Consider the following 22,569-nt stretch of genomic DNA (forward strand, 5'->3'; position numbering starts at 1 on the left):
TCACCACCCACAGCCTATACGAGCGTGCAGGATGATAGTCGCGATGGTCTTGACCATCGCGACCATCGCCAGTGCAAGCAGAAGCCTGCGGTTGAGTTTCTCAACCGCAAGGCCAGGAGTGATTTGGGCTCTATCAGAGCCAAAATCACTCCCACTGACATCACTAGTGATGTCAGTGGGGCCGGCTTCTGACGGTAGGCGTTCCCTTGGGAACGCCTCCGTCTGGCAGGCACGCCCCTGGCACGCCCACCAAAGGGGGCGTGCTGTCAATCAACATCGACAGTACGCCCCCTTTGATCAGACACAATGAGCGAAGGAAAGTCCTTCGCTCGTCGCGTCTCGCGCATGCGCACGACGGAGCTCCCTCCGTCGTGCGCATGCGCAGTGCACACCATCGACCCACTTGCGAGCGGACAGCCGCTCGCGAGTGGGTCTGAATCAGGCCCATTGTTCTCACCATCTAAAAGATGACAAGAGCGATGCTTGACAGACCACAGTAATCTTAGATTACCGCTCTTTGGTAAATCCAGAAAGGGTGGCATAACACCTTTAGCGAGCGCTAAAGGTGTTATGCTTCGGGGGCCCTAGTGTTTTTTTTTGGGGGGGGTGGGGGGGAATTTAAGCGTTCCAGAATAGATAATAAAAAAATATTTTTGCTGATTGATCACGTGTGAAACATATATTGGACCTGAGACTGGATCACTTGCCAGGTCTCCTGGGATTTTTACATGCCAATGTGCCTTTGGTATTAGTGTTTTGCTATTCGTGATTACAGAATTATAGACTGAACAAGGAGCATTAATGGCTGCCTGTTTACGTTCTGTTGCGCAGAGATATGGCCTTATCGTGGTATCCGGTTGGAATATCGATCAGTTCTGAATGTTGACAGCATGGACAGAAGGTCGACGTGGTTAATATTTCGACATATTCATAAAAAAGTTTGTTCTACTTAGATGCTGTAAAAAAACAAAAATTAAATGTATAAATAGTTCTGCTGAAACTCTGCGTCAGAGAGAATGTCTGAGCAGTATCTGGCTAGATGGTCAACAGTAACCATGTCCACGTGTTCACAATGTTGATATATGAAATGTTTCCATGTGAAATGTCGACATGCTGAGGATGCCGACAGTTAGGGCTAGCCGCTGGCAGGAGGCTTAGAGTGAGGCTGTGGGGGCAGGTTAGGGTTAGGCTGCTGGAGGAAGAATTTAGGGTTAGGCACTGGGGGCCAGTTAGGGTTAGTAGTAGGGATTACTCACCGAAACGCCACTGCGGGGACGCCACCGCCGAAACTGCTCCTCATGTGACCGCCGGGACTCCTAAGAAGATGCTGGAGCCGCCTCTGCCGCTGGGAGGAGTTAAGACACCGCTGGGCCAACAGGGACTGTTTGTCGACAGTTCATCGTTTCGACATAGTCTGAGGCCCTCCCCTGGCTTCTTTCACGGTAACAGAACTTGGCTGACAGCCCGGAGTGCTGCACATTTTTATCTTGTGGGAACAATGCTGCTCTTCTCTGTAAAACTATAAACCTTTAGAGCTGCTGGACAGCGGACAGGTCTGAAGTTAGTTTTACCCGGGAGACAATAGAAACCGTAAGAAGAATGTTTGTGCATCGTCTTCTTTGCTGGGTATGAACTGAAATAGAAATGTTCTTTCTGCTTCATTGGTTTGGAGTCATTACAGTATGTCGGTGCCGTTCAGCCTTGACTCTGCCAGTGGTTTTCTTGACTGGGGATCCGGTCAAGATCCCATGGCACATGGTATGTCGGCGCATAGAATACCAGTGCCAGAATCTCAACACCTGCCAGAATCCCGGCGCCTACATCCCGAAGATAAGAAGCGGGATTAGGGGGAGGGTTAGGTTTAGGCACTAGGGGGAGGGTTAGGCACTAGGGGGGGGGGGCAGTTAGGTTTAGGCACTGGGGGAGGTTAGATGTAGGCATCGGGGAAGGTTAGGCACTAGGGGGAGGGTTAGGCACTAGGGGGGGGCTTTAGGGTGTGGGGAGAGGGAGGTTAGGTTTAGGCACTGGGGGGAGGTTAGATTTAGGAACCAGGGAGGATTAGAGTCCAGGCTTGCCGGCTTTCTCTCCCATTACAGGGGGGCGTGGCCATTGTGAGGAGGCCAGATAATGTGTGTTTGTGGGCGGAGCAGGGCGGGGCCATGCGATCACATCATTTTGGCCCCGCCCCCGCTGCACAATGCCAAGATTACAGGCATTGTGAAGCACGGGGCGGAGCCAAAATGATGTGAATGGCATCACGGGCCCCCCAACCCCCCATCCCGCTGCGGGGGTTTCAAAGGTAAGTGCAGGGGGGGATAAGAGGGGTGGGCAGCAGCCGGGAGGATTGCCTGCCTTCCCGGGAGGTCGGGAGCGGCACCTGATTTTTCGGGGGATACCGACCAAATCGGGAGGGTATTCAAGTAGCGGTAGGAGAAGGGTTAGGATACCAGCCGACAGGTGTCGATATCCTAACCCTGTCTAAATGCCTGTTTCGGGATCCTGAGCGCCTGCATCCCGTACCCAACCTCTTGACAGTTACAATAATATGTTTTTAAAGGGTCTTTTTCTTTTGTCTGGTGTCCCCATACTTAATATGTACTCAACTTGCTTTTTAAAAGAAATATAAAACCTCCTATGTGGAATCGCTGCTTTACATTATTATCCTCCCTGGGGAGTTTGTGAAGTATTGATCTGATGTACATAAAATGTAATTAGAAAAAAGGAAGTTAGATGTACTATTCTATCTTTCTGTAAATGCATATCGGGATTCCAACCATAGGGATGGCGCTGTCCCTGTACACATTCCTGTTCTGTATTGAGCGTGACTGCAAGTCGCAAAAAGTGTATTCCACAAAATCCTATAATACCGAGGTTTCCAAACTTCCCTATTACAGTCCACGTTTTATGTATACCCATGCTTGAGCTCAGGTGACTTAATTAGTACCTCAATCAATTGAGATTTAACCATCTGGAATCAAGCATGGATATCCTTAAAACCTGGACTGTAATGGCAGAGTTTGGGAACCTCTGATATAATAGCACCTTCTCCGTTTCATAGGTGAACGCGCAATCAGCCATTCAGCGGTGTCTGGCAAATGTCAGCAATTGTCATTCTCAACGTGTAAGTGCATCAGCCCTCAAGCGCCCGTCAGAGCCGCCCAGAATGTCCAATGCGGCAGAACGTCATGGGTTAGGGTGTGGGGCCGACCAGGGCTGCCATCAGAAATTGTGGGGCCTGGGACCTAAACCTAACCTCCCCCCCTAGTTCCTAAACTAAACCTAATCCTCCCTCCCCTTCCCTGCACCCTAAACCTAACACTCCCAACCTGGTGCCTAAATCTAACCTCCCCCTAGTGCCAAACCTAACCTCCCCCTCCCCGCACCTTAACCATCCCCGGTGCCTAACCCTCCCCCTAGTGTCTAACCCTAAATCTAACCCTCCCCTAACCCCCGATACTTACCTTCGGGATGCCGGCGGTCGGTATACTGGAGCCGGGACCACAAAGCTGTCGGGTATTTAGACCATGGGCATCCCGCACGCCGGGATGCTGACTACATTCCTTCTGACCATATCAACATTTCATTGGTGTCAACATGCTGACTGAATATACCGAACCCTATATGTTATCAGCCAACTGTCCCTCACAAACAGATGGATCACTCATAGATTATATCTTCATGCCAAATTCATAAACCCATTAGGTCACCCTATTGTGTCACTCCGCACCTAGGATCGTATCAGAGTTGCTGTTGTGTCACGCCGCACCTAGGATTGTGTCAGAGTTGCTGTTGTGTCACACCGCACCTAGGATTGTGTCAGAGTTGCTGTTGTGTCACGCTGCACCTAGGATTGTGTCAGAGTTGCTGTTGTGTCACGCTGCACCTAGGATTGTGTCAGAGTTGCTGTTGTGTCACGCTGCACCTAGGATTGTGTCAGAGTTGCTGTTGTGTCACGCTGCACCTAGGATTGTGTCAGAGTTGCTGTTGTGTCACGCTGCACCTAGGATTGTGTCAGAGTTGCTGTTGTGTCACGCTGCACCTAGGATTGTGTCAGAGTTGCTGTTGTGTCACGCTGCACCTAGGATTGTGTCAGAGTTGCTGTTGTGTCACGCTGCACCTAGGATTGTGTCAGAGTTGCTGTTGTGTCACGCTGCACCTAGGATTGTGTCAGAGTTGCTGTTGTGTCACGCTGCACCTAGGATTGTGTCAGAGTTGCTGTTGTATTGTGAGAGTATTTTCGCACATCAGGACATGTAATGAAGGGGATTATGGGACGGAAAGACAATGGGACTCTGGGCCTGATTCAGACCTGGTCACAAGCGCTGTGCGCTCGCAACCGGGTCGATTGTGGGCCAGTGCGCATGCGCGAGACCCGGATAGCGATGGGCACTCTGTCGCTCCGGGTCTCGCAACAAAGGGGGCCAGCTATCGATGTTGAGTGACAGCTCGTCTCCTTTGGTGGGCGGGCCGGGGGAATGGCTGCCCAAACGGAGGCCTTCCCATGTGAAAGCCTCCGTTTGGGGGTGGCCCCACTGACATCACGAGTGATGTCAGTGGGAGAGATTTCGGCTCTGTTAGAGTCGAAATCTCTCTGGGGCTTGCGGCCACGAGACCCTACCACAAGGGTCTTGTCGCAAGCCCGATGGTCGCGATGGTATTGACCATCGCGACCCTCTTCCTGGCCGCTCGCTATAGCTGTGGGTGGTCACCCACAGCTATGCGAGCGGCCAGGAGGTCGTTCTAAAAAACCAGAAGGCCGGCCCTGATTCAGAGCGAGCGCTCTGTCAGAGTGTCCAGCTCTGAATCAGGGCCTCTGCTTGTAGATTTTGGCTTTCATAGAGTCAGTACCCAGTTCATAGAAGTAATTTTTAAAGTGGTGCAATGAATATGAATATACATTTTATTTCTTAGAAATATAAGGTAAGATGATGCTGGCCATAGACCAAATGGAGACGATCTGACCAAACTGGTAACGATGCAACGATAATTGGCGTGCCTCCATACACTGTACGATATATGGGCGCGTTCCTCCCCTCACATCATGGATTCAGCAGAACGACAGCCGGGAGGATCAAACGTGTTTGTTAATCAGATCAAACGATTCTGCTGGTTTTTGCCGTTTTCAAGTATATACATATATATACAGTATGCATGTATGTATAATGTGCTGTCTAGTATTCGGGTCAAGCAGCAGGGGGCTGTATATATGCTAAATAATCAGGCCCAAAGGGAAGGGGGGCAGTCCGTGCGTTTGCTATCCCAGTCCCCTCCTTGCACATCCTGCAGGTACAGATAGGAAACTGCTGCTGCCCAGCACCCTCCACAGCCCAGCACACAGCAAAAGTGTTACAGTAGAGTCGGGCCAGGCCCAGACCCCCGAGGGGCCTCTCCAACAATCCCCGGGAATTGGTACCCGCTTCCTCCCCCTATCTGCGCCACTGGGTGTAGCATCTAAGTCACTCTATATGGCGCAAAAAGGTATATAAGTGGTGTATCTGTGATAAGGTGGAGGGCAGTATAATATGCTGGATAATCAGGGGCTTTATAATAAGGTGGAGGACTGTATAATATGCTGGATAGTCAGGGGCTTTGTAATAAAGGGGCCCATTTATTAAGGATCGCATTTTGCAATGCGATCAGGGCATGCAGTATCGCCCATGATCGCATTGCAAAATGCGATCATACCGGCCGAATGTATGACCCGGCACATGCACGGAGACGGGCTCCGAAAAGAGCCCGTCCCTGCGATGTGGCCGGAGCGCATTCCGGGCTGCTGCGCATGCGCAGTCCCGCGGACTGCACATGAGCGGCGCCCATTGCCGGCGGAGGGATCTGGAAGATCCCTCCGCCGGCTCAAGTGCGGTAAGTGCCCATAGGCACAGCGGCTAACGCTATCTGCAGATGGCGTTAGCTGCTGGGGTCAATATCGGGAATGCAAAGCATTCCCGATATTGATACATTTGGCAGCATCGCATCCCCCATAGAAACCTATGGGGGAGGCGGCTGCCGGCGGCAATGGAGGGATCGCAGCAGGTATCGGAGATACCTGCTGCGGTCCCTCCTTCATACATTCGGGGGATACTAAGTATTTGAGGTAAACCCCCGAAAACAGGTGTTTTCGGGGAATTTACCTCAAATGATCTTTGATAAATGTGCCGTAAAGTGAGGGCTGTATAATATGCTGGATAATCAGGGGCTTTATAATAAATTGGGGGCTGTATAATATGCTGGATAATCAGGGGCTTTATAATAAAGTGGGGGCTGTATAATATGCTGGATAATCAGGGGCTTTATAATAAAGTGGGGGCTGTATAATATGCTGGATAATCAGGGGCTTTATAATAAATTGAGGGCTGTATAATATGCTGGATAATCAGGGGCTTTATAATAAATTGGGGGCTGTATAATATGCTGGATAATCAGGGGCTTTATAATAAATTGGGGGCGGTATAATATGCTGGATAGTCAGGGGCTTTATAATAAGGTGGAGGACTGTATAATATGCTGGATAGTCAGGGGCTTTATAATAAGGTGGAGGACTGTATAATATGCTGGATAATCAGGGGCTTTATAATAAAGTGGGGGTGGTATAATATGCTGGATAGTCAGGGGCTTTATAATAAGGTGGAGGACTGTATAATATGCTGGATAATCAGGGGCTTTATAATAAAGTGGGGGTGGTATAATATGCTGGATAGTCAGGGGCTTTATAATAAAGTGGGGGTGGTATAATATGCTGGATAGTCAGGGGCTTTATAATAAAGTGGGGGTGGTATAATATGCTGGATAGTCAGGGGCTTTATAATAAAGTGTGGGGGGGTATAATATGCTGGATAATCAGAGGCTTTATAATAAAGTGGGGGCAGTATAATATGCTGGATAGTCAGGGGCTTTATAATAAGGTGGAGGACTGTATAATATGCTGGATAATCAGGGGCTTTATAATAAAGTGGGGGTGGTATAATATGCTGGATAGTCAGGGGCTTTATAATAAAGTGGGGGTGGTATAATATGCTGGATAGTCAGGGGCTTTATAATAAAGTGGGGGGGGTATAATATGCTGGATAATCAGAAGCTTTATAATAAAGTGGGGGCAGTATAATATGCATGGATAGTCAGGGGCTTTATAATAAGGTGGAGCACTGTATAATATGCTGGATAGTCAGGGGCTTTATAATAAAGTGGGGGAGGTATAATATGCTGGATAGTCAGGGGCTTTATAATAAAGTGGGGGCGGTATAATATGCTGGATAGTCAGGGGCTTTATAATAAGGTGTGGGCAGTGTAATATGCTGGATAGTCAGGGGCTTTATAATAAAGTGGGGGCAGTATAATATGCTGGATAGTCAGGGGCTTTATAATAAGGTGTGGGCGGTGTAATATGCTGGATAGTCAGGGGCTTTACAATAAAGTGGGGGCTGTATAATATGCTGGATAATCAGGGGCTTTATAATAAAGGGGGAGCAGTGTAATATGCTGGATAGTCAGGGGCTTTATAATAAAGTGGGGGCTGTATAATATGCTGGATAATCAGAGGCTATATAATAAAGTGGGAGCGGCGTAATATGCTGGATAGTCAGGGGCTTTATAATAAAGTGGGGGTGGTAAACTATGCTGGATAGTCAGGGGCTTTATAATAAAGTGGGGGAGGTATAATACGCTGGATAGTCAGGGGCTTTATAATAAAGTGGGGGCTGTATAATATGCTGGATAATCAGAGGCTATATAATAAAGTGGGAGCGGTGTAATATGCTGGATAGTCAGGGGCTTTATAATAAAGTGGGGGCGGTAAAATATGCTGGATAGTCAGGGGCTTTATAATAAAGTGGGGGAGGTATAATATGCTGGATAGTCAGGGGCTTTATAATAAAGTGGGGGCAGTATAATATGCTGGATAGTCAGGGGCTTTATAATAAGGTGGAGGACTGTATAATATGCTGGATAATCAGGGGCTTTATAATAAAGTGGGGGAGGTATAATATGCTGGATAGTCAGGGGCTTTATAATAAGGTGTGGGCGGTGTAATATGCTGGATAGTCAGGGGCTTTATAATAAAGTGGAGGAGGTATAATATGCTGAATAGTCAGGGGCTTTATAATAAGGTTTGGGTGGTACTCTATGCTGGATAGTCAGGGGCTTTATAATAAGGTGGAAGACTGTATAATATGCTGGATAATCAGGGGCTTTATAATAAAGTGGGGGTGGTATAATATGCTGGATAGTCAGGGGCTTTATAATAAAGTGGGGGTGGTATAATATGCTGGATAGTCAGGGGCTTTATAATAAAGTGGGGGGGGTATAATATGCTGGATAATCAGAAGCTTTATAATAAAGTGGGGGCAGTATAATATGCATGGATAGTCAGGGGCTTTATAATAAGGTGGAGCACTGTATAATATGCTGGATAGTCAGGGGCTTTATAATAAAGTGGGGGAGGTATAATATGCTGGATAGTCAGGGGCTTTATAATAAAGTGGGGGCAGTATAATATGCTGGATAGTCAGGGGCTTTATAATAAGGTGTGGGCGGTGTAATATGCTGGATAGTCAGGAGCTTTATAATAAAGTGGGGGCTGTATAATATGCTGGATAATCAGGGGCTTTATAATAAAGGGGGAGCAGTGTAATATGCTGGATAGTCAGGGGCTTTATAATAAAGTGGGGGCTGTATAATATGCTGGATAATCAGAGGCTATATAATAAAGTGGGAGCGGCGTAATATGCTGGATAGTCAGGGGCTTTATAATAAAGTGGGGGTGGTAAACTATGCTGGATAGTCAGGGGCTTTATAATAAAGTGGGGGCGGTAAAATATGCTGGATAGTCAGGGGCTTTATAATAAAGTGGGGGAGGTATAATATGCTGGATAGTCAGGGGCTTTATAATAAAGTGGGGGCAGTATAATATGCTGGATAGTCAGGGGCTTTATAATAAGGTGGAGGACTGTATAATATGCTGGATAATCAGGGGCTTTATAATAAAGTGGGGGAGGTATAATATGCTGGATAGTCAGGGGCTTTATAATAAGGTGTGGGCGGTGTAATATGCTGGATAGTCAGGGGCTTTATAATAAAGTGGAGGAGGTATAATATGCTGAATAGTCAGGGGCTTTATAATAAGGTTTGGGTGGTACTCTATGCTGGATAGTCAGGGGCTTTATAATAAGGTGGAAGACTGTATAATATGCTGGATAGTCAGGGACTTTATAATAAGGTGTGGGCGGTGTAATATGCTGGATAGTCTGGGGCTTTATAATAAAGTGGGGGAGGTATAATATGCAGGATAGTCAGGGGCTTTATAATAAGGTGTGGGCGGTGTAATATGCTGGATAGTCAGGGGCTTTATAATAAAGTTGGGGAGGTATAATATGCTGTATAATCAGGGGCTTTATAATAAATTGGGGGTGGTATAATATGCTGGATAGTCAGGGGCTTTATAGTAAATTGGGGGAGGTATAATATGCTGTTTAGTCAGGGGCTTTATAATAAATTGGGGGCGTATAATATGCTGGATAGTCAGGGGCTCTGTAATAATTTGGGGGCGTATATTATATGCTGGATAGTCAGGGGCTTTATAATAAAATGGAGGACTGTATAACATGCTGAGTAATCAGGGGCATTATAATATGGCGTGGGGTGTATCATTTGCTGGATAATCTGCCTTTATAACAAAATGGGGTGCTTTATAATATGCCCATTTAGGGGTGAGTCGTCTCCCTTTTTAGATTCCAAAAATTGTGATCATCTGAAAAAACCATAGGCGCAGGTATGGGGGGCATGGGGACGGCTCACATTTCCTTCCATGTCGGGCACCCGCGGCCGGCGGTGTATCATACCGAATCCCATACATGTGCAATAGTCAGACATTTGGTACTTGGTTGGTTCTGTTCGGTAAATTTCGCACTTCATTGGTCTTACACAAAGAAAAGGGAAGGCATTTTCCCAATTGCCCAAGCCCTGGCTTAGCAGTTGTAGAGGATTAGATAGTGCTCACTGCAGGATTTTGTTAGAGCAGGGGTGCTGAACGCAGAGGAGGTCACATCCGTGCACATCAAAGCTGAGCCATTACTACACATTTTTGTGCCTTGTGTACATAAAGAGCATTGATGCCCTCATCCATAACCGAAGCAGGGAGAGCGCACGCCAAAAAAAACATGTGTGGTCTCGGTGGGAAGGGACAAGACCACGCAATAGTACCCCGAATGCAAATTATGTCATACAGTAGTAATGCCCCTAATTCACATTATACCCCCCAGAAGACATCTTAATGCTCCCCAGAGGACACCATGCCATACAGTAATATTAATGCCCCCCAGAAGACGACATGCCATACAGTAATATTAATGCCCCCCAGAAGACACCATGCCATACAGTAATATTAATGCTCCCCAGAAGACATCATGCCATACAGTAATATTAATGCCCCCCAGAAGACATCATGCCATACAGTAATATTAATGCCCCCCAGAAGACACCATGCCATACAGTAATATTAATGCTCCCCAGAAGACATCATGCCATACAGTAATATTAATGCTCCCCAGAAGACACCATGCCATAAAGTAATATTAATGCCCCCAGAAGACACCATGCCATACAGTAATATTAATGCTCCCCTGAAGACATCATGCCATAAAGTAATATTAATGCTCCCCAGAAGATACCGTGCCATACAGTAATATTAATGCTCCCCAGAAGATACCGTCATACAGTAATATTAATACTCCCCAGAAGACATCATGCCATACAGTAATATTAATGCTCCCCAGAAGACACCATGCCATAAAGTAATATTACTGCTCCCCAGAAGATACCGTGCCATACAGTAATATTAATGCTCCCCAGAAGATACCGTCATACAGTAATATTAATACTCCCCAGAAGACATCATGCCATACAGTAATATTAATGCTCCCCAGAAGACACCATGCCATAAAGTAATATTAATGCTCCCCAGAAGATACCGTGCCATACAGTAATATTAATGCTCCCCAGAAGATACCGTCATACAGTAATATTAATACTCCCCAGAAGATACCATGCCATACAGTAATATTAATGCCCCCCAGAACACATCTTTCCAAAAAGTAATCCCCCCAGAAGACATCATGCCACACAGTAATGCCCCCTAGAAGACCCCCAGAACATTGCCACACAGTAATGACCATTAAGACACTATGCCCCAGCAACTTATCTCCCCCCAGGGAGGCTGCTTCCAGTCTGGGCTCTGCACGCTGGTCTCCTCGTGATCATACCTGCCCGGGACTGATGCCGCATGTGCCGGGATAGCTAGAAGATCCAACGAGACCTTAGTGCTGCTGGGCAGCCCTGCAATAAGGATGGACATCGGAAACCGTTGGTTAGCATCCATCGATGTTTCCAATTCGATGGAAATACTTTTTCCATCAAATACTGGAAATTCGATGGTTGCCAGCTATTGGTTGCAGCTTTCCGATGCCCATTCGATGGCTGGCTGCGCGGGTAAAGCACACACCGTATAGCAGAGCAGTGGGTGAGCAGTTGGAGAATAGATGCCATGCCCATGTGCATGACATCTATTCAGTGTTAGGGGGAGCCTGGGGGCCGCCCAGCATCTCGGAAAGTGCTGGGTACGCCCCTACAGTAACGTGAACAGGGGTGCTGTGAAGCTCCGCCCCTGTCCATAGAGGCTCCGCCCCCTGCAACTGGTCATTTAAATAGTTTTAACCATTGAATTCTTTTGAAGTGTTGGTTAGTTACCAACACATCGAAAGTTTCGTTGGTGGAACCCTAGACATCATTTGATGGTGGGCTCCCAATGTCCATCCCTACCCTGCATGCCAGCTCATATGAGCTGTCAGAATGGCTTCCAACATTTCCTCAAGATTACCCCTGCACCCGCCGCACTTCTCACACCGGGCCGCGTCATCATGTCATGACCCAGAATCGTAATTAAGTCAGGACGTAATGACGCGCCTGCACATAAGTCTCCAATCTGAGCGCAGTGCCGTCCGGGATGTGGTGCTGCCGGGCAGCCTTGCACTCCAGCTCAAAGGAGCTGTCAGAATGGGGTCTGGCCGCCTGCCCAGATTCCGCCCACCGCACTTCTCATTCACCGCAGCCGCACATCAAAACACCCGTTGAGCATGGCCCTGCCCGGGAGGCGCTGCTGCTGGGTGAGTTAGCGCACTGCCAGACCGACCCATCCGGCCATCAGCTCTTCTGGCATTTGCCAGAAGTGCCAGATGACCAGTCTGGCCCTGTCCTCCATGCAGTGCAGGGGCTGTGCAGCCTATTGCTATAATGCACAGCCCCTGCTTCCTGCTCCACTGGGGTGCCGCCTACTCCTCCCTGGTGTTCATGCCCTCCTCCTCTTCTGTGGTACGGCCTCCTCCTCCCCCGTGGTACCACCCTTGCCTCCACTCAGCAACAGGTAAGTTGGGGGTGGCGCTAATATTAAATTATATCTTGCCTCCCAACATAAAAACATTCTGACGCCCTTGAACAAGATAATTATATGTATTTGTCTCCACCTGCCCCCAGAACCCCAGTAGTAAATACATAATATAAATCATAAGATAAGAGAAAATAAATGAAGCAATAATCCTGGGTTGGTAGCCTGTCAACTATGCTCCCTGGGAAACTTTTGGCATATTAGAGAATAATAGCCTTGTTTTATAGTCCAATATAAGTTTAGGTACACAGCTTCAGTACAAATGTAGGAACATTATTATAAACCGTCCACTGTAATTTTCTTTATGCAGTCATGTCATAATAACCCTTGTCAACTCCGCTGACAACTGCCAATTAACACGTGGTACTGATTACGCCATTGTGAAACAGAATTTATTGCATTGTGGTTCTTGAGGCACAGTACACTCCCTCCCAGCTGTAATATTTATCACAGCGCTGCTTGTACACAGAATTGTTCCTTCTCTCCACGTTTCTGAATTCATATGGAGAGCTGTTTGAATAAAGGCGAAAATGAAAAATAAAAAATGCATTGTATTTATTCAATTCCCAAGTTGTTTCATATTGCTACCTAAAGTCCTATAATAATAATAATAAAAAAAAAATCTAGTTCATTTCTCCAGGCAATTTTGAACTTTCAAAATAAATATTTTCCATATTTGTAACTTTTTTTTTTGTCTGGAAGGTTACAAACAATTTATTCTGATATTTGTATTTATTTTGGCTTAATGAAGTAGAGCTGCCAAATCTGTGTAGAAGAGACAGATTTTATACAGATACATGATTTTGCAATCTGCTTTCTCAGCACTAGTTTGTGGCAACACAGACTGTGTATGTAGCAGCCGCTGCAATGCATTTGCTGCGTTTAGAATGACGTATAAATATAAACAACAAAATTGCTATGACCAACCTCCCACCTATTTTAACTTAAATACCCTATGATCTCACCCAAGAGTGGGCCACCCTCCCGGTCTTCTTGGAAAGTGTGCAGAGTGGAGCCATGACCGTGTTCCCAAGCCAGGTGCATGATGGTGCATATCACCGCATTGAGCGGGAGTATGTGGTCACTATGACGTGAAATGCATCGTCAAGTCCTGGAAGAGTGGTCCTAAAAGTAGGCAAGTTTACATTTTCTGCTATTACGCATCAATTAGACTTAAAATTCTAAGTAATGCATCAGAAACGGCTCCCTGACTAGCGTATGACAAAAAAAAAAAACATCATGTGCCCAAGGAAAGAAGAAAGCACCAATTAAAATCATTATGTTTTTGGGGTGTGGGAGGAAACCAGAGTGTCAGAAGAAAACCCACGCAAACACAGGGAGAAGGTACAAACTCCACATTGACCAGCCATGACAGGGAGTTGAGCTCATGACATCAGTGCTGTAATACTAACCACTAATCCACCTGTGCTTTCCCCCAGGCTTTTTTAGAGTAAGAACTGACAAGACTTCAGTTGTATAAATAAAGAGGACAAAAATCATTAATATATAAATATGATGCAGATAAAAAAAGTCTGGATTTATTTACAATATTTAATTGTCAGGAATTTATAAATCTACCTATATACACACATGTACTGTGCGTGTGTGTGTATGTATATATATATATATAGTGTGTTTTTTATATATATATATATATATATATATATACATCCATAAACTTTTCTTTCCCCAGCAGGAGGGTTAACACTCTAGAAATCATACGTCCTTGGAATTACGTGGCTTAATTCCATAGCAGCTGACTTTCCACCTCCCTTCTAGTGAAAGGACATCGGTGAATGTGCCAGGACAAGTTTGAAGTTCGTCTTTGAGTTCCTGTCAAGCCATGCCGGTGGCTCTCACAGCTTCGTCACATTACATTTGTAAAATACAGGCCTAATATTTGCATAGTCCTCTCGCAGAAGTATAGGGGGGGGACTTTTCACAAATTCATTCAGGGCTCTATCAACAACATAATCACAGCCTGTGCACTGGTTTCTAAGTACTGCCGATGTTGGCAGAAGGGGTTGTTTTACTTGAAATTAGCACAAGGGAACACAAAATCCTTTCCAAATAATGTCCTTACTACATCCTACAAACCAAATACTTAATAAAAACAAACACGCAACCAACGCTAAATGCAAAGTAACCACTGGCTTCGAAAATGAATCATGTAAAATGTCAGAATGAAAACAAAACAATTACATCACAAAAAATTCAAACTACAATAAAAAAAAAAAATATTCCAAAATACAAAATGGATTTGTTTTCTAATGAAACACTATATTAAGCAAGATACATAATAATACTGGTGATAAACAATAAGCACCACAGTAATCGGAAAAAAAAGTTAAACAGAAATATTAATTTATTAATTCAGCCATTCATTCATTCAATAATAGTCTTCCAATCTTCCAGTTGGAAAGTGACCTTCTTCTACCGTAGCAGTTTTAATGAGATTTGAAAAAGATTTACACCCCCATGGGAATGTAGCAGTACTTGTTAGATGAACAGGGCTAAAATCCTTTATTTTGCAGCTTTCCAAAAAAATAGTATGTATGTTGCATTTACTAAAAGAAAAAAACATAATAAAAATAATAATAATAATAAAATATTATTTTAACATTATTTAGTTCATGGATTACATAGGTTAGCATATTTACCTGACACAGTTGTTAGGTTCTTATTTACCAGACAGAGTGTAGCAAAGTTTTCAGCCAACTTTTTTCCATGTTATAAAGTCGCCCGAACAAGCATTCCTTGTTTTTTTGTGTGTTTGTCCTCTCTTCAGTGTTAAAAAGTGTCATTAAACAGAAGCATTGTGTACTGAAATTGCAAGTATGGTGATTTTATTGCCTTCCAAAAATTCTAGTAAAATTCAAAACCAAATGAAAACATATTTGTTAGTTTGTCCCGTATAGGTCTTCTGCCATAGTATCTTTGTGAACTTGATGAAAAATGTCTGTTAACATTATTTATTTTTAAATCTCTTTTAGTTTATCAATGCACCTTTTGGGTAAAAAAAAATATTTTTTCTCTCTAAAAACTATATTTGTAAAAAAATATTCACAGAACTCCATGGTGCATCTGATCTAAGTCATACCCGATTTTCAAGACTAATTTTTTTTTACAAAATACAACCGATGTAGTAAAACATTTTCCGGGGGAAAGGAGTACACTAATTAAAATAAATAAATAAATAAATATATATAATGTTTTGAAAGAAAAAATTAAATAAAAAGGAATTTTGTTTTAGAGATAATTGGTTCTATTTTTATTTAAGGACAATCAACTCTAATTTTATGTTGTTACTTGGCCATGGGGGCACTGTTGTGACAGTTTCTTTTGGCTTTAAATACATATATGAATTCCATAGTATTAACCTGTTCTAACTGCAGGTGGCTAGTAATGTGTTAAATAGGCTAAGAAAGTTCATGTGTATAATAATTGAGAATGACATGACCTAAGACTGGCATGTGCATTCGGAGCTAAAGCTCCCACTGCACGAGAAAAAGAGAAGGGAGTCACGCCCGAGGTAAGTCTAGGGGTGGATAGAGGGCCTGATTCAGACCCACTCGCAAGCGGCTGTCCGCTCGCAAGTGGGTCGATGGTGTGCACTGCGCATGCGCACGACGGCGGAAGCTCCGTCGTGTGCATGCGCCAGACGCGACGAGCGAAGGACTTTCCTTCGCTCGTTGTGTCTGATCAAAGGGGGCGTGCTGTCGATGTTGATTGACAGCACGCCCCCTTTGGTGGGTGTGCCTCCCAGATGGGGGCGTTCCCAAGGGAACGCCTACCGTCAGAAGCCGGCCCACTGACATCACTAGTGATGTCAGTGGGAGTGATTTTGGCTCTGATAGAGCCAAAATCACTCCGGGCCTTGCGGTTGAGAAACTCAACCGCAGGCTCCGGCTCGCAGTGGCGATGGTCGCGATGGTCAGGACCATTGCGGCCATCAACCTGCACGCTCGTATATGCTGTGGGTGGTGACCCACAGCTATACGAGCGTCCAGGAGGACGCTCCATAATTATGGAGGACGGCCCTCATTCAGAGCGTGCGCTCTGCTCAGAGCGTCCGGCTCTGAATGAGGGCCAGAGAGTCCTTCATATTAATTACCCCTAGAGGAGCTTGCAATCTAATTTCCCCACCACAGGCCATCATAATTTCCCCACCACAGGAAATCAAACACCAGTTTCAATCCATAAGGAAGGCAACTAACCAACCAGTAAGTTTTTGAGCTGTTGGGGGGGAATTCCCCGAAGGACACCCACCAAATGGTGGAAGAACATAACATTTCCATGTAGGTAGCAATCTGTTTGAAATCACTATCAAAAATTCAGTGCGAGGCAGCAATACTATGTTACTGCCCCACAATAATAGATTATTTACATTAGTCTTTTTTTCTAGCATTATTTGCTGCTGATAAGAGAATTAGGGGCCTATTCATCATCGGAGGAATTATGGCCTCCGATTATTAAGTATTGTTCTCGCTGCGAGGGATACTTAAATATCCAACTCGCAGCGGGGACAGCTGCTCCGAAAAGCAGTTGTCCCCTTGGTTAGTATCGCAGCTACAGATGTAGCTGCGTTACTTACTTCCTCCCCTTCGGCCCAGCTTCGCATGTGTGACCCGAGGTCATGCATGCGCACAGCCACTATTGAGTCCGTGAGAAGGCGGCAGAGGGATCCGCTCGGATCCCTCTTCGCATCCCCGAAACTCCTTCCCATAGGAAGGAGCAGGGCTATGAGAACAAGCGCCATCTGAAGGCGGCGCTACTTCTCGTGAGCAAACTCCGAAAACTTTCAGTTTTCGCAGTTTGCTGAATATCAGGGGGACCTATCAGACCGCTGATGGTGAATGGCCCAGTAACTAAAATATGTGGAAACTAGTGTATCCGCATGGTTACCGGGCCATTTATCAATGATGAATAGGACCCTATACTTGGTATGGGATGAACATTCACAAGATATGGCAGTGAGCATTAAGTAACTGATATATAATTTCCTTAATAAATAGAAAAGTAAAAGTTAGAAATCAGAAAATCATTAGAACTGAACAAAATAGTTTTTTTTTTATTACTGTGAATATAAGTTGCCGTTAGTTTGGAATAATTGTGATATTAAGGTGAAAATAAAATATTCAACACACAGGAGTATTAATTACGTATTCTTCAACAGTCAAATATGCCCAGTGATTTTTTCCTTTTAATAATGTGACAACTTCCTGTCTGTATACAGTGCGTAGCCCCGGCTATCTCAAGGGTCCTCTATCCTCTAAGAATTCACTGAATACACTTTTGTGGTGTCTGTAAAACCTCCATTTCAAAATGCAAGGATGAATATTGCTGAACAATTATCATAGCTGACTATTAAATTGCAATTATATTTAAGAAGAAACACATATTCTGTGTCTGTGCACGGTTTCTTCTTGCAACGGTATTGTACATTTCCTGGGCTGATGTGCACGGAGGGAATTCTTTAATTAGTTTATATGAGAGTGGAATATTTTCAATTTCCAGTCTCAGACGCCGGGGATGACAAACGGTAACTCTAGTGTTTGTCTCTCTTTCAATTTAAAAAAAAAAAAATGCATATTACAGATAGGTATAGGTCATCATTAAAGCAAATTGTACTTGTTAAAGTAGAGTTAATTTTTCTAATTTCTCCATAAATGTTAAGTAAAACACACTCACAGGGGTTGATGTCGAATTGCTGGTTGTGGCACAGGTCCACCCTAGATACGGCCCTGCTTGACACATTGGGATGAGTCATATTGGGGAATGCCACAAGTAGTCGAGATGTTTCCCCTTTTTGCAGTCCTAGAAGAGGGTGGGCCTAGAGTATCAACATTTTTTAAAAGGAGACTTAAGTGTGTTTAGTCGATTCTGAGATTTTAGGTTCAAATGGACTAACCTGGTTGGTAGCGGGTCCAAGTCACTCTTTACCTGAGAGTGCTAGGAACTGGGATGATGGCAGAACCACAGTTTGAGAGTGTGGAAGGGAGCGTCCTGTGAATCTAATGCCCCTAATGGCACTGCTCATCTCTCATGGGGAATATGACTCCGTGCAGTGGCGTAAGTTCATCCCAGACGCCCGGAGGCAAGCTATCATTTAGTGCCCCCCTATCCCCCATATTTACAGCCCTAAATGGGGAGAATTTATTGTGGGTGATGGAGGAGGTACCCCTTCAGTGCTGGCGCCCGGCGGCAGGCACCTCCATTGTCTCCCATACTTCTGCCCCTGACTCCGTGGCTCTAAGGCCTTCAGTACAAAGGAGATAACCGAACAGCACTTCGTGGATAGGTAGTTCGTGGATCAACCGAACCACATGGCTAAGTTGGCTGCCATTGCATGGAGAAAGTTGAACTTCCTGTGAAGCGGCACCATAAAGAGGATATGCCTGGCGCGATGAGCCTATTGGACTTGTTATATAGCTAATATTAGACAAAGTGTTTAAAGTTAAACCTGTAAATCTTTAATAACATGTTATATATAATGGGTGGCACTCCCGTGCCAGAATAGTTCATGTCCAGTGCAGTAGCAGAGAAGGGGAATCAGTGTTGGCACTGTGCACTAGTTGTAGGAATTTATTTTTAACATATTTGATTTCTGAGGTGTTTCCATTTTTGGGATTCAGCTTTTGTGACTCTAGGCATTATTTATCAATGAGTTTTATCATTCACAACGAGTGATAAAACTTGTTGCGTATGATAACGGTGCTCCAGCCAATCCGCTCCCAACTGTCATCTGTTTGAAAAGTGACAGTTGGGAGCTGATTGGCTGAAGCACCATTTATCATACGCAACAAGTTTTATCACTCGTTGTGAATGATAACTCATTGATAAATAAAGCTCTATGAATTAGGAAGCCATAATTTAATTGTCCTGGCCCTTAGCAAAGGCTAAGTGATAACTAAGCAGCTGCAATAAGTAACTGATATATAATTTCTGAGTTATATAAGCGGAGTTATTTCGAATTTCTTGTAGAATTGAGGAAGCATATAGTACTGTCATTATATTACTGTTTAGATCCAAATAGATACTTTGAGTGTGACCTCTTAGATTGGATGTACTACAGGGGGCCATCCTACCTTTTCTCTATTCAATGTGGAAAAATATTCAAAGAATGAACTCCTTGACAGATTGTTGTCAATTACGTTTAAATCCAGTTTCGGAAGACGTCAATTCCAGATGCGAGGTGATAAATGCTTGCATGCCGACTCTCCCGGAGAGTGACGAATTTCGGTGGGTCCTCCTGAAAGAGTGGGTCGGTCTTCTGCATGCTGACCACCTGGGGATTTGATAACACCATTTGCATTAAATCATGTGATCATTGCCCTGCTACCAACTGTAAAATGCGGCAAATGCCTGCACCTTGGACATGGTTGACCCTCTGGGACTCTCCTGGCGATGTGTACGTGTGTTTACACCCTTTGAACTTCTGAAGAATTTGTTGTGTATCTCAGGTACCTTTAATTGTTAATACTGTCTTCAGGACTTTTAATTGATGCTAATATACGGTATGTAGTCAGGAAGCCGACGGTCGAAATGCCGACCGCCGGCTTCCCGACTGTCAAATCCCGGCAGGGGTCTAATGATAGGCATCGAAATCCCGACGCCTATCATTATCCCTACGCTGGGAGCTCAACACCCGGCATACCGAATGATGGTAAGCCGGGTGGCGGGCGTAGACAGCCACAGGGGGGCAGGGTTAGGCTAGGGGCTCCCCGGGGGGGCTTAAGGTTAGGCTAGGGGAAGGGGGGGTTAGGGTTAGGCACCCCCGGAGCGCGGTTAGAGTTAGGCACCCCCCGGGAGGGTTAGGTTTAGGCTACGGGGAGGGTTAGTTAGTTAATTTACTTACCCCGTCAGGATCTTCACTTCGGTCTTCCGGCATCGGGATTTGAGCCAAATGCTTAACTGTTCTTTGCCTGTCCTGATTTTGGGCGCAGTGTCTCTGAGCTCCTCATATGCTCGCTACCAGTGGGGAATTAGTCATAACTATACAGGAGAGCTGCAGTAACATTCCCACCAGGTCCTTGTGATGGCAGCAACTGACGCTCTGACGACGCTGTAGGCGGAGTCAGCAACAGGTGGTCGTTGATGGTTATAAGGGAATCCATAAACCCCACTCAGGTCGCTGAGGTACAGTCACCTATCTATACCGGAATAAGAGCATCTAGTACTGCTTCTTAACACAGAAATTGATGGGGGAACTAAGTGAGGGACCCCCAGGAATTACTATTATTGGGAAGAAAAGGACCCTTCTTAATGCAGCGATTGGTGGGGGTTCTAAGGGAAGGAACTGCTTTCTGATAACTGGGTGACACTGATATGGTCATGATGGGGATGTATTTGGGATCCCAGCAAGGGTGAAAATGCCGGCACCAGCACCCCAGCGCCTGAGATCCCGGCGGTTAAGTATGAGGGTTAGGGTTAAGCTGTGGGGAGGGTTAGGCTGCGAGAAAGGTGGGTTAGGGGGAGGGTTAGTGTAGGGGTACTTACCTTCCGGCATCTGGATTCTGACTGTCGGGATGCGACTGTCGGTATTCTGACCGCCGTGATCCTGTACCCAACCCGGTTATGAGTGAGACCATAAATATAATTAACGGCCATCCTGTTACTTTCTTTATTGCACTTTGGTGGATGCCGTCTGCCTTCATTCTATTTCGGTGTAACTCCACCACCTTCTGCGTTAGACAAGTAACAATGAACGGTGGCCATAGATCGGCTGTCTTTGCCGTCTACAGATATTTCTATATTACTTACTGTAGTATAAATGTAGTATAAATGTGAGCTGCGTGACCTTATTCCTACATTGCTGACGTTCTTTCCTAGTTTAAGAAACAAGGGAATGAAAGCAGCATTTGCTATTGAGAACTCTATATTAACAGCAATAACGTCTTCTGTGGAATTGTACCATACCTTCCTGTGAGTACTGAGCGAGTTCTGATACATGAACATCAGCGTTCCTGCCTTGTGTTTGACAAGACGGTGACAATGTCAGGGTGCCCCGCACTGGATCGGCGAGTTCTGGCCTCCTGGAAGAGTTTCACATTGTTAGAAAAGACAAAGAACTTATGTGGAAGATGAAATAGGAGTCGGAACAATCAGATTCTACTTATCATTTAACTAGCACCTTCTAGAAGATAATAGCTAGAATCTGATTGGTTGCTATGGTCAACTTCTACATTTCTATAAACCCCCACTTTAGTAACTATACCCCCTAGAGTAGTAACATGCTGTTTAAAAAAGGTCCTGTTATTCCACCACAGCACAATAATGGTTACACGTCGTTGTCACTAATGCCTCCCTACGATGGCGGAACAGTCCCAATTTCAGGCGATTGTAATGTTCATCACTATTTGCTGCGGTCTCTGAGGCATTCCACTGTTGCATGCAATGGGGTGTGTCTTCTGCTTGCAGCTTATTACATTGAGTTTTTCTCATAATAATGCCCGCAATAGAAGAGGAGCATGGTCACGCCCGCTATAGCGTTGTCACGGCCGCTATAGTATAACATGGTCACACCCACTACAGCATGGTCACGCCCATTATAACATGATCACTCCCACTATAACATGGTCACACCATCCTTGACAATGTTCTTGCAGTTTTGGCTGCTTCTGCTATTTTCATTGCTACATCATCACTAGACATTAGGAGTAGCACACGGGTATAGACAGGGGCCTCTGCGGGTGTAGAGCGCCCTCCAGCGATCATCGGAGACACTGTCTCGATCCTAGTGTACTTGGGATACCCCAGGCGAGCATAGATGTTCAGGCTCCAGGAATCTGCTAGAAATGTGGGTTGCCCAGAGTCCTGCTCTTTGTTGGCGGCTCGGCAGGAAGTTATACACAAGGACCCGATGGTAATTACCTGCAATCCATGTGTCACTGTTGTGTGGAGGGACCAGACACTGGTACAGTGATGGGTCTGGGCAAGGTTGGCATAGGCTCAGTGGAAACTACAGTGGTTCCTGCCTTCACTGGGATGGCTACCATGATGGCTGATGGTCAGAGCTGGGATATGTTTGGAATTTTGTAGTGCTTTTGTTACAGTCATTGACTGATGTTGATTGGGGATTTGTAATTCGCAGTAACTTCAGGTGCAACTTCAGCCCCACAGCGAACATGTACATCATT

General features: G+C 45.2%; 1 protein-coding gene across 2 annotated transcripts in view; it reads left to right on the forward strand.

Annotated features, from left to right (window-relative positions):
* Window positions 1–22,569, forward strand: part of PDE4B (phosphodiesterase 4B) — a 521,027-nt gene that overhangs the window by 174,269 nt on the left and 324,189 nt on the right. The gene's annotated exons all lie outside the window — the stretch shown is intronic.

Source organism: Taudactylus pleione, unplaced genomic scaffold (assembly GCF_031769625.1).
Source record: "Taudactylus pleione unplaced genomic scaffold, aTauple2 ptg000310l, whole genome shotgun sequence".
In the NCBI taxonomy this organism is placed as follows: domain Eukaryota; kingdom Metazoa; phylum Chordata; class Amphibia; order Anura; family Myobatrachidae; genus Taudactylus; species Taudactylus pleione.